Raw genomic sequence first — 13,356 nt, forward strand, 5'->3', positions numbered from 1 at the left:
TACTAAACATTCCTTAAGCTTTTACAGTCTTACCTGAAAACCAGACCGAACCCCTGCACAGATGTTTGTTCCACCGCCAGCAGATGTAGGTAGCAGTTGTACAAGTTCATTCCTCACATCATCAACAATTGTTTTCAAGTTTGCTTCAATCTTTGCAGCACTGCTAAAAGTGACAATTCCAACTTGTGATCCTGATTCAATGATCTGCAGTAAGAATATCTCGGCTGCCTGGCGGAGTCTGTTAATGCGATTCTCCTATTTACCAAAATGAACACAGTGCAATGTCTAGCAAACAACCATTTAATTGATTTCTTTATACTCTGCATTTAAAAAAAATAAGATTTAAAACATTAATTTTAAAGTTAGTGTCGATCAAGCAGACTGCTTTGCCCTGGATGGTGTCGAGCTTCTTGAGTGTTGGTGCAACTGCACCCATCCAGGCAAGTGGAGAGTATTCCATTGCATTCCTGATTTGTGGATTGTAGGTGGTAGAGAAGATTTTGGGGAGTCAGGAAGTGAGCCACTCGCCAAAGGATACCCAACCTCTGACCTGCTCTCATTTGCTGTGTGAAGCCACACAACAGCAAGGATTGTGTCCAAATCGACATTTTCTGTGAAATAAATATCACAAAAGGACTTACCGAACCCATGCTTCCAGAAACATCAAGGACCAAGCACAGCACGCGGTCTTTGACCTGTAGGAGATTAAATTTCGGCATCAGTGAACCCATATAAGTTGGAGAATTGTCTCTGAAATCTTTTGACTTGCTGATCACATCCCAAGTGCTCCTGTAATTGCACATTTTGTTTTGCATGTTTGGTGCGTCAGGATTGTGAGTCTTATTGTCACAGAATTCAACCACCTAGGTATTTGGAAAAAAATGCAATATGTTAAAGGGGCTATGCCTAGAAGAAGGGAAGAACAGCTCTGCTTAAAAACGCTAAACAAAATCTTACAACAAAAAAAACATCGGAATATATTAAAACTCTTCGTGAGTTTGAAGTTCTGACCTTCCGACTTAGAATCATGAGTGTTGCCATTGAACCAAGCTCACACATGGGGAGGGCGGGGTGGGGGGTTGGGTAGCGTTTTATTTTTTACCTTCACCATCTGGGCGGTAATCTGACAGAACTATCACTCGCCCGTGGTAGAACCCACCTGATTGGCATTCCATTGATTCCGATGGAAATCGGGTGGGTTCTATAACAGGCGGAAATCCACAATGCCAGGTTTATACCTGAGCGCAAGGTTGAAAACTTACCCCATGTTGGTCATGTGTTTGTAAACAACCAAAAGGCATCTGCCAATTGCTTTTTCATGAAGTCTCTCTTTATAGTAGATAACCTGCTTACAACAACAGGTGTATACTGCCCTCCCCTCTATCAATGTCATCCGATAACATAAAGAAGGAAAATTCAGCACTTTCACCATTCTCCAGAGCCTGACTCTTATGTATCCCGAGAGAGGAAACTGGAGATGTGGAAAATGCAATTAGTGCTCCAATGGAAACCGGTCACTCCCAATCTGCAGTGAAAAGATGAGAGTGGTGCTCAGAGATTGCAGGTCTCCTCTAAAGTGAAACTCTCCCAGAGTGCTGGCACCAATACAAAGGCCTGCTTTAAAAAGAAAAGATATGTTTTTTTATATATATATATATTCATATTCATTATCGGGATATGGGTGTCACTGGCAAGGCCAGCGTTTATTGCCCATCCCTAGTTGCCCTTGAGAAGGTGATGGTGATCCTTTAGCCTTCTTCTTGAACCGTTGCAGTCCATGTGGGGAAGGTATTCCCACAATGCTGTTAGGTAGGGAGTTCCAGGATTTTGACCCAGCAATGATGAAGGAACGGCAATACATCTTCAAGTCGGGATTGGAGAGTGACTTGGAGGGGAAGTTGTAGGTGATGGTGTTCCCATTCACCTGCTATCCTTGTGCTAGGTGGTAGATGTCACGGGTTTGGGAGTTGCTGCAGTGCAACCTGGTGCAGTTGAGTTTCTGGTCCAGGATGTTGATGGTGAGGCAGTCAGCGACGGTAATGCCATTGAATGCCAAGGGGAGATGGTTAGATTCCCTCTTGTTGGAGATGGTCATTGCCTCACACTTGTGTGCTGCAAATGTTACTTGCCACATATCAGCCCAAGCCTGGATGTTGGGCTGCATGTGGTCTGTACAATAACGAATCAAGCTGAACACTGTGCAATCATCAGTGAACAATCCCACTTCTTACGATGAAAGAAAGGTCATTGATGAAGCCGCTGAAGATAGTTGTGCCTAGAACGCTGTACTGAGGATACCCTGCAGTAATGACGTGGGGCTAATATGTTAAGCTGTGTAACAGTTGCGAGAAAAAAAACTTTGACAATATTTGAGAAAGGTACCTTCTAATGACTCCACTTACATTTGACAGTTCCTGTCGGTACATTATTGAAGAGGATGAATTCTGACGCTTCTCTGGGAAAAATTTACAATCACTGTGCGGCAATGTGTTGGCAACAATGGGACATAGTGGACAGGACTTGTCTATACATTTAGCAATCTTTCCTTTTATTTCCTTTGAACATCTAAAAGTTAAAATAACAAAAACAAGTCTTTGATTCCAAGTAGAATGTCTGTAACAAGTAACCATTTAACATGAATAGGTCTGTTTATTTAGAAAGATCAAGAAGTGGGAATTCCTTTCGGTCCATTTTCGTTTTGCCCATTTGACCCTCATAGGACCCCGATTTGCATGAGGCTCCCGTCTGATCCAGTTGGGCACTTGGGCTGCCCAGCGGAAGGACCTGGAAAATATGGTCATGGATCATTGTGTACAGCTGGATTGCATTATTTATAGCGGTTAGGAGGCTGCATATTTGGGAAGAATTTGTTGCCAGAAACATGTCCTTCCCATCCATAACTAAGCGACACTACCAAGCTACCTGAGCAACTTGCTGGCTTAACTGTGTCAACACATTTACTACAGTAGGTTACAAAAACGGAAAGGCATTTCTTGGGTATTATAGCCTCGTCTAGAAATCCCAAAATACTTTTTTCACTATCATACCATTAGAATTGTCATACCTCGTTGCTTCAGGGTTTCCAGCGTCAGATAAATAAAAGGGAACCAGATCGTTATATTCATCAAACACTCCCCATTGGAGATGGGCCCATTCATGAACAAATACTCTACCTGTAGAAACAGAAGCATTTTTGTTCAAAATAATTAAACCAATGCTTTCTCACTTTCTGTGAGATATAAATGGTATTTCTGCTTGACATTTCAGAAGGTGTAAATATTGGCACAATTTTCTCATGTATGCAAAACATATTCAGTGGCGTGAAGTTCTTTTGTGGCATCACAAAAATAACGATTCTGTTCTGTTGTGATGCAGCATCTCTGAGAAACATGTCGAATTGCTGTGCCAAAGGATTTAGCTGAAAACCTTAGTGCTCCACTGAGCTGAATGGAGAGAAGCTTAGAAATGTTTGTTTGTAATATTGCTTAATTCGTTCTTTAACCAACACTGCTTACATCCATTTTTGCCTCCATTGTACCTCCCCTCGCTTGTTGCTGCAGAAAACCCAGTCCAAACTTTAATCAGCTTCAGGGTTATCAACTGGAATCATGTCCACCAAATAAACAGGCATAATTCAGTGCTCAAAGCATGTAACACAATGGTGTTAATTTACTTAAAATAATTTACCTTTTGAGCCATAAATTGGAGTCAGACTGTTGTTTAGTATAAAGTTCGGGGTGAAGTGAATATACCGCCCCTTCTCACCACATCCGCCGTACTGCAGGGTGTACGGGTCATCTCCATACTTACGGTGTGGGTCAGCAATGATCACATCAGCCTATGAAGAGACAATTGCATTTTTCCACGTGAAAATCACTGCAACTTACACACCCGCACACACAAACACACACTTACTACAAAGAAGTGAACTGCCTACAGCATTTGCCGTATTTGGGGTAGAATTTCTGAGGGGATTCTCCCAATCTGCTGTCATAACTTTGTCCTGTATTGTCCAATTATAACCATTCTAATTAATTACAACTGTGTTAATTGTAGAATAAGTACACAGTCAGCAACGATAGTGTTGAGTGCCTTGCCTTGTGTGCTCAAACTGACTGGACAGGATTCATAGTCTGAGAACTATGTGCAGGAACAGCTAATAACTTGGAATAGTGTAGCCCATACCCAACCCATCCTATTGCTGCCAGACTTCAAAACATCACCTAGTGAAGCCATACTGTCACTCCTTCCAGATCCTGGAGCCGCTACCTCCTCACTGTTGCGAAGCTCTGTACATCCTGCTCCCACTATTACTGCCAGAACCCTCTCCCTATGTTGCTAAAGCCCAACAACCCCAATAACTGCTCCGAAATCGCACAACCCAGTCACCAGTGCTGCTGAACCTGTGTAGGCTAGGCTTTCAGAGAGTTAAGAAAGAAAAATCAAATACACAGGTAAAGAAACATAAAATATTCTTAGCCACCCAGTTACTGACTTCATGAGAAAGTAGGTAGGGTTGTGGAACTCAATCCCCAAAGCACCAGTAATAATTCCAAAATACATTGTAATAAAAACGGAATTGATCTTATTCTGACACCAGTGACTCTGATAATGACTCTGATCATTACAAAGTATCATTTCCACTTTTGTCGTCAAATAACATATCCCCTGACTCGCAGTGAGCAACACCGTGCAAAATTTGCTAATTAATAGATGATATTTAGGGTAAAGTTGACATTTAAGCGAACCTTCAGCAAGTCACATTCCACCAGGAATTTCCTCGGAGTTTCTCCTGCTCCGCCCGCTGTAACTTTGGCAGGAATTTGGTGCAAAACCCCACTTACACATGTGAACGGGGTTTCAGGAGAAGTTACCAGCGGCTGAACGAGAGAAGCCCCAAGGAAATTTTCAGTCTTCACCTCTTAGTTCTTACCTTCTCGTAGGATTGAGTAGACGGCCTCTGAACGGAGCTGGAATGAGCTTGCCATGTCAACGGCAGCAGGATATTTACCTCTGAAAAATAAACTTGCTGTTTGGTAGCTCGGTGCAGGTAGGAGGAGGCTTCCGTCACCATTTCCTGAAAACGACCACAGGTTTAAAATCAATACCTTGCTGCATTTTAATCAAATGCTGAGGGGGAAGAGGATACAACATATTCCTTTAACTCTCCCTCCTAGCACCAAATCCTCAATTCAAAACAATAAAATACAACATAAAGAACGTACAATGGCACAAAGTAACAGCTATTAGTTCTCTTCAGACACCACATCAGTACCTCACCTTAATGTTGTCAATAAGGTTGTCATTATATTGGATTCCAGGGTTAATAGCAATAACTATGTCTGTATATCCATTATTCACCAACTTTACTCCGGAACAGTTTATAATACAAGCACACAGAAGACAGCCAAACAATAAGCCACAGGTTTTTTGGAGCACCATCGTTGCACCGAGGCTTTGGTCCGCTGAGCAAAGCTTCACTGCTATCTGTTGGTTAGCACACTTGCCAGTGACGCCCAAATCCTGAGAATGAATAAGCAAAAAACTAAGAAAAGGGCGTGAAACTGGACCAGAAGTTTCAGCCTGTTCCAAATGCCTAGAGTTTGCAAGGCTCAACATGATGGTGAATTGCATCAGAAACAGAATGGAAACTGAGACCAGCAGATTGGAAAACTGCTATTTAAAAAAGGAGGCAGACAAAAACAGGAATCTATAGACCAGTTAGCCTAACATCTGTAGTTGGGAAAATATTGGAGTCCATTATTAAAGAAGCAGTAGCAGGACATTTGGAAATGCAAAAATTCAGTCAGGCAGAGTCAGCATGGATTTATGAAGGTGAAGTCATGTTTGACAAATTTGCTGATGAGGATGTAACGAACAGGGTGGATAAAGGGGAACCAGTGGGTGTGGTGTATTTGGACTTCCAGAAGGCATTTGATAAAATGCCACACAAAAGTTTACTGCACAATGTCATGTATCTTACATTATTATATATAACTGTATCCCAACATGCTATACATGACTGTAATAAGATATGACCTGTAACCACCAGCATACCTTACCACCAGGGGTGCACATGCAAGAGACAGGTATATAAGCAGAGGTCTCAGGCAAGTGCAGCATTCCAGAGCTGTGAAATAAAAGGTGCAGGTCCAGAGTGACCTTGACTTCACTACATGCCTCGTGTGAATCTGTACTGAGGGGACAGGACTTTACAGTGGCGACGAGTTACGGGATTACAGAATCCACAGAATGGCGAACAACGGATCAGATGAAAAGTACAATGCGAGAGACAATTGGGAGGACTTTATAGAAATGCTCCAGCAAAGCTTTGCAACCAAAGACTGGTTAGGCGATGATACAGCAGACAAGAGAAGAGCCCATCTCTTGACCAGCTGTGGCTCGAAAACATACGCTTTAATGAAGGATCTGTTGGCACCTGAGAAACCAGCAAGTAAGTCATTTGAAGAATTGAGCACACTGGTAAGAGACCACCTGAAGCCAGCGAGCAGCCTACATATGGCCAGACACAGGTTCTACAACTACAGACGCTGTGTGGGCCAGAGCATACCCGACTTCATGGCGGAACTTCGGAGGTTGGCTAGTTTATGTGAGTTCTCCGGTGAACTGAGGAGAGAAATGCTGAGAGACTTTTTCATTGAAGGAATAGGCCACTGAAGGCAGGCATATTCCGAAAGCTCATAGAGACCAAGAACCTGACCTTTGAGGCAGCAGCACTGGTTGCACAGACATTCTTGGTAGGGGAAGAAGAAACGAGGTTGATTTACAATGCAGGTACGACAACTAACGAAATAATGGAACAAGGAGTCCACAGCATTAGAAAAGCTGCTACCCCCATACACAGACAAAACCGGCAGAACAGGCTTTCGACAGCAAGCAGTGGCAACAGAAGCCATCAAGGGCCACAGGAACGGCCGTTCACACCTCATCAACCCACAATGAGAGCAATCAACTACAAACTGAGAGAAGCTCAAGAGAGATCAGCCAGACGCAGCTCATTCTTTGCAAGCAGTCTGTGCTGGAGGTGTGGAGGTGGGCACTCGTCAAGGGGATGTCGATTTCAGCAGGCTGTTTGCAGGAACTGTGAATATACAGGGCATTTGGCCCGCATGTGCAAAAAAACGGCAGCTTGGCTGGTATACGAATCGGAAGGGTCGGAAAGCGGACCAGAATATGGTGGGGACAGTACCCGGGACACCGGTGTACAGCGGGTCAACACGATCAATGGCCGCTGCTCCTACGACAGGACGCCTCCTATAATGATGAGGATCCTACTCAACGGGATATCTGTCAACATGGAGCTGGATACAGGAGCGAGTCAATCTCTCATGGGCACTCAACAATTTGAACAACTGTGGTCGCATAAAAGAGACAGACCCAAACTCACAAGGGTCGACACCAAACTAAGGATCTATACCAAAGAAATCGTACCAGTCCTCGGCAGCGCCATGCTCTCTGTCACACACAAAGGGACAGTGAACCGACTTCCCCTGTGGATTGTCCCGGAGACCCCTAGCACTGCTGGGGAGAAGCTGGCTGGCAAAACTAAACTGGAAATGGGATGATGTCCATGCCATGTCATTAGAGGAACGGACCTCCTGCTCAACAGTTCTAAAGCGATTTGAACATCTCTTTCAGCCAGGTGTGGGCACTTTCAAAGGGGCCAAAGTCAAAATCTACATCACACAGGATGCTAGACCGGTCCATCACAAGGCCAGAGCTGTACCCTATGTGATGAGGGAAAAGATTGAACACAAACTAGACAGGCTTCTGCGGGAAGGCATTATATCACCTGTGGAATTTAGCGACTGGGCAAGTCCCATCGTCCCAGTCATGAAGCCTGATGGATCCGTACGAATCTGTGGGGACTACAAATCTACCATAAACAGAGTCTCCCTACAGGACCAGTACCCGCTGCCCAGAGCAGAGGACTTATTTGCCACATTAGCTGGAGGTAAACTTTTCTCAAAATTAGACCTCACATCTGCGTATATGACGCAAGAATTGACCGAGGAATCCAAGCTACTCACCACCATCAACACACATCGAGGCCTTTTCATGTACAATCGATGCCCATTTGGCATCAGGTCGGCAGCTGCCATATTCCAGTGCAACATGGAGAGTCTGCTCAAGTCCATCCCGGGGACGGTTGTATTTCAAGACGACATACTTATCACGGGCAGGGACACCGACTCCCATCTCCATAATTTGGAGGAAGTACTAAAGCAGTTGGATCGCGTAGGCCTACGAGTCAAGAAATCCAAGTGCCTGTTTCTCGCACCCGAGGTTGAATTTTTGGGCAGAAGGATTGCCGCTGATGGAATCTGCCCAACAGAGTCCAAAACAGAAGCAATTCGCCTGGCACCCAGGCCCCGGAATTTCTCAGAACTGCGCGCCTTTCTCGGGCTACTCAATTACTTTGGGAACTTTATGCAGAACTTAAGCATGCTGCTGGAGCCTCTCCACGTGCTACTCAGGAAGGGGTGCGATTGGTTTTGGGGGGACTCCCAGGAACGCGCCTTCAATAAGGCACGCAACCTTCTGTGTTCCAACAGTGTTTTGACTTTCTTTGACCCAGGTAAAAAGCTAGTTCTCACATGCGATGCGTCAGCGTATGGGGTCGGGTGCGTTTTGCAACATGTCAATAGTGCGGGCAAATTACAACCCATAGCTTATGCCTCCAGGTCACTTTCGCGGACGGAGCGCGGGTACGGAATGGTAGAGAAGGAGGCGCTCGCGTGCGTGTACGGTGTCAAAAATATGCACCAATACCTTTTCGGGGCCAAGTTCATATTAGAAACCGACCACAAGCCCCTCACTTCCCTCCTATCCGAGAGCAAGGCAATAAACGCCAACGCCTCAGCGCGAATTCAATGGTGGGCACTCATGCTGGCGTCCTACGACTATACCATAAGGCACAGACCAGGCACAGACAACTGTGCCGACGCGCTCAGCAGGCTACCCCTGGCGACCATGGAAGGGTCTGACGAACAGGACTGTGAGATAGTCATGACAATCAATGCCTTTGAGTCCACAGGTTCGCCCATGACGGCTCGCCAAATCAGAGCCTGGACGGCCAGCAACCCCACGTTATCTTTAGTAAAAAGATGTGTCCTAACCGGTGACTGGGCAGAGGCTCGCAATGCCTGCCGCGAGGAATTAAAACCCTTTCACAGGTGCATGCATGAGCTATCACTACAAGCAGACTGCCTGATGTGGGGCAGCTGAGTAGTCATGTCTCTGCGAGGCAGAGAGGCATTTGTCCGGGAGCTCCACCGCGAGCACCCGGGGATCCTTCTCATGAAGGCCATAGCCAGATCCCACGTCTGGTGGCCTGGTACTGACGTGGACTTGGAGCTCTGTGTCCGAAGGTGCACCATTTGTGCCCAACTCAGCAATACCCCCAGGGAGGCTCCACTGAGCCCCTGGCCCTGGCCCACCAAACCGTGGTCGCGGGTGCACGTAGACTATGCAGGCCCATTCATGGGCAAAATGTTCCTCATAGTTGTAGATGCATTTTTAAAGTGGATCGAATGCACCATTTTAAACTCGAGCACAACCTCCACCACTGTGGAGAGCCTCGCAACCATGTTTGCAACGCACGGAATCCCTGACATATTAGTCAGTGACAATGGTCCGTGCTTCACCAGCGCAGAATTCCAAGACTTTATAGTTGACCACGACATAAATCACGTCAAGACGGCACCGTTCAAGCCGGCCTCCAACGGCCAGGCGGAGAGAGCAGTTCAAATCATTAAACAAGGCATGCTTAAAATCCAAGGTCCCACGCTGCAGGGTCGCCTGTCGCGACTGCTGCTGGCATACAGATCTCGTCCGCACTCACTGACTGGGATCCCCCCCCCGCGCAACTGTTGATGAAAAGGACTTTAAAAACAAGGCTCTCATTAATCCTCCCAGACATGCACAAAATCGTTGAGGCAAAGCGCCGTAAGCTGACTGAGTACCATGACAGAAATTCGTGGGGGAGATGGAATGAGATAGGGGACAAAGTGTTTGTATTAAACTATGGCAGGGGTCCCAAATGGCTTGCAGGGACAGTAACAGGCAAGGAAGGAAACAGGCTTCTGGTAATACAAATGGACAATGGCAAAACCTGCCAGAGGCATGTAGACCAAGTCAAAAGCAGATTTACCAACAGCACTGCGGAACCAGAGGCAGACTACAATGTGGAACTCGCACCACACCTGGTGGACAGACAGAGGGAACAACCTGAGGAAAGGGCAATCCCAACAGACAGCCCAGGCGAGTCAACAACAATCACACCAATTGAAGTAGACAGCCCAGGCGAGATACCAGCAACCACACCCAAAGAAAAACAGACACCAAGGCAAACAACTGAACCACAACTCAGACGCTCCACGCGAGAGCGTAGATCACCTGAGAGACTGAACTTATAAAGACAATAAGACCTTGGGGGAGGGTGATGTCATGTATCTTACATTATTATATATAACTGTATCCCAACATGCTATACATGTCTGTAATAAGATATGACCTGTAACCACCAGCATACCTTACCACCGTGGGTGCACATGCAAGAGACAGGAGATCTCAGGCAAGTGCAACATTCCAGAGCTGTGAAATAAAAGGTGCAGGTCCAGAGTGACCTTCTCTTCACTACATGCCTCGTGTGAATCTGTACTGAGGGGACAGGACTTTACACACAAGATAAAAGTTCACGGTTTGGGTGTAATATATTAGCATGGATAGAGGATTGGCTAACTAACAGAAAACAGAGTGTTGGGATGAATGGTTCATTCTCAGGTTGGCAATCAGTAACTAATGGGGTGCTGCAGGGATCAGTGCTGGGACCCCAACTATTTACAATCTATATTAACGGCTTGGAAGAAGGGACTGAGTGTAACGTAGCCAAGTTTGCTGACGATACAAAGATGGGAGGAAAAGCAATGTGTGAGGAGGACACAAAAAATCTGCAAAAGGACATAGACAGGCCATTTATCCCAACTCTCTGCAATCAGTAACTAATGGGGTGCTGCAGGGATCAGTGCTGGGACCCCAACTATTTACAATCTATATTAACGGCTTGGAAGAAGGGACTGAGTGTAACGTAGCCAAGTTTGCTGACGATACAAAGATGGGAGGAAAAGCAATGTGTGAGGAGGACACAAAAAATCTGCAAAAGGACATAGACAGGCCATTTATCCCAACTCTCTGTTTTCTGTTGGTTAGTCAATCCTCTATCCATTCTGTTGGTTTCAGTTTCCATTCTGTTTCTGATGCAATTCGCCATCATGTTGAGCCTTGCAAACTCTGAGCATTTGGAACAGGCTGAAACTTCTGGTCCAGTTTCACGCCCTTTTCTTAGTTTTTTGCTAATTCATCAGTAACTAATGGGGTGCCGCAGGGATCAATGCTGGGACCCCAACTATTTACAATCTATATTAACGACTTGGAAGAAAGGACCGAGTGTATCGTAGCCAAGTTTGCAAATTTGGGCAAAAATTTGGCAAATGGAGTATAATGTTGGAAAGTGTGAGGTCATGCATTTTGGCAGAAAAAAAATCAAAGAGCCAGTTATTATTTAAATGGAGAAAAATTGCAAAGTGCTGCAGTACAGCGGGACCTGGGGGTACTTGTGCATGAAACACAAAAGGATAGTATGCAGGTACAGCAAGTGATCAAGAAGGCCAATGGAATCTTGGCCTTTATTGCAAAGGGGATAACTGTACAGTTATACAGGGTAGTGGTGAGGCCACACCTGGAATACTGCGTACAGTTTTGGTTTCCATATTTACGAAAGGATATACTTGCTTTGGAGGCAGTTCAGAGAAGGTTCACTAGGTTGATTCCGGAGCTGAGGGAGTTGACTTATGAGGAAAGGTTGAGTAGGTTGGGCCTCTACTCATTGGAGTTCAGACGAATGAGAGGTGATCTTATCAAAACGTATAAGATTATGATGCGGCTTGACAAGGTGGATGCAGAGAGGATGTTTCCACTGATGGGGAGATTAAAACTAGGGGGCATAATCTTAGAATAAGGGGCTGCCCATTTAAAACTGAGATGAGGAGGAATTTCTTCTCCCAGAGGGGTGTAAATCTGTGGAATTCGCTGCCTCAGAGAGCTGTGGAAGCTGGGACATTGAATAAATTTAAGACAGTTTCTTAACCGATAAGGGTTTAAGGGGTTATGGGGAGCGGGCAGGGAAGTGGACCTGAGTCCATGATCAGATCAGCCATGATCGTATTAAATGGCAGAGCAGGCTTGAGGGACTGTATGGCCTACTCCTGCTCCTATTTCCTATGTTCTTATGTTTTTATCAGATCTGTAAGAACCCACGAGTCTGTCCCTGGAATTAATCCAACCAAAAGGCCACGTGAGGCCCTTTTTTGAGGGACAAATTGTGACTTAATTTGTGACTTCAGTCCATTGTCTGGACCTGGCTGGGTTGGGTGTGGGCGGTTGGCGATGCAGGTCGCGAACCCATTGCTGCTTCCATCCAGCTGCAGAAAATGACATTGCGTCAATGGGGCCTATTAAGCCCAGCCTGCCCATTAACCGGCCCACTTAAATGGTGTGGGTCGAATGACATCATCCATGACGTGTTTTCAACTGGTAGTTTTAAAGGAGCCATGGCCACATTACATTTCAAGACTCATCTCGGAGTGTGCAGTCACTGCACTGGAGCTTTTGATTGTTCCAAACACTTGGAAACATGACTGCACGGAGGCAGAGGGCTGCACCCAAGTACTCTGATCACTCCCTCCATATGCTTATGGAGGGAGTCTAGAGCAGGGAGGTCCTCTTCCCTTCTGATGGGCAGAAGAGATCGCCCCAGGTGACAAAATGAGCCTGGCTCCAAATTGCAGAGGAGGTCAACAGCAGGGATGTGTTCAGGAAGACCTAGATGCAGTGCTGGAAATCGTTCAATTATCTCATTAGATTAGGAAACATGAGTACAAAACCACATTCAACTTCATCCTGCTGTGCCTATCATCACATCCCCATCACTCTGCCTTCCATACCCTACTCCTGCACATCCTTACTCACACCAACTTACCTTGCACCTCCACCCATCCCTTTCTCTCTATCTACATTATCACATCCCCATCTTACTAGCCACCCCTTACACTCACCTTCACCGCAATCATACCAACTAACAACACACAAGGAGGCCATTTAGCATTGCTACCCCACTCCATCATAGTCACCCTCCAAAGATCTAACCCATCCATTCCTTACACTCATTCCATCAGTCTCACTCCAACCTTCTCTTCTTTTCCTCCTTGCAGGAAAAGAGACCCCAAAATAAGAGGGAGAGGGAGAGAAGTGGAGATGGAACGGCATCATTTGTCA

General features: G+C 45.7%; 1 pseudogene; it reads right to left on the minus strand.

Moving 5' to 3' along the window:
- The window catches only part of LOC139268022 (calcium-activated chloride channel regulator 1-like), a 29,933-nt pseudogene extending 24,491 nt beyond the window's left edge, over positions 1-5,442 (minus strand).
- Positions 5,443-13,356: the final 7,914 nt, after the last annotated feature.

Source organism: Pristiophorus japonicus, chromosome 8 (genome assembly GCF_044704955.1).
Source record: "Pristiophorus japonicus isolate sPriJap1 chromosome 8, sPriJap1.hap1, whole genome shotgun sequence".
NCBI classification, from domain to species: Eukaryota; Metazoa; Chordata; class Chondrichthyes; family Pristiophoridae; genus Pristiophorus; species Pristiophorus japonicus.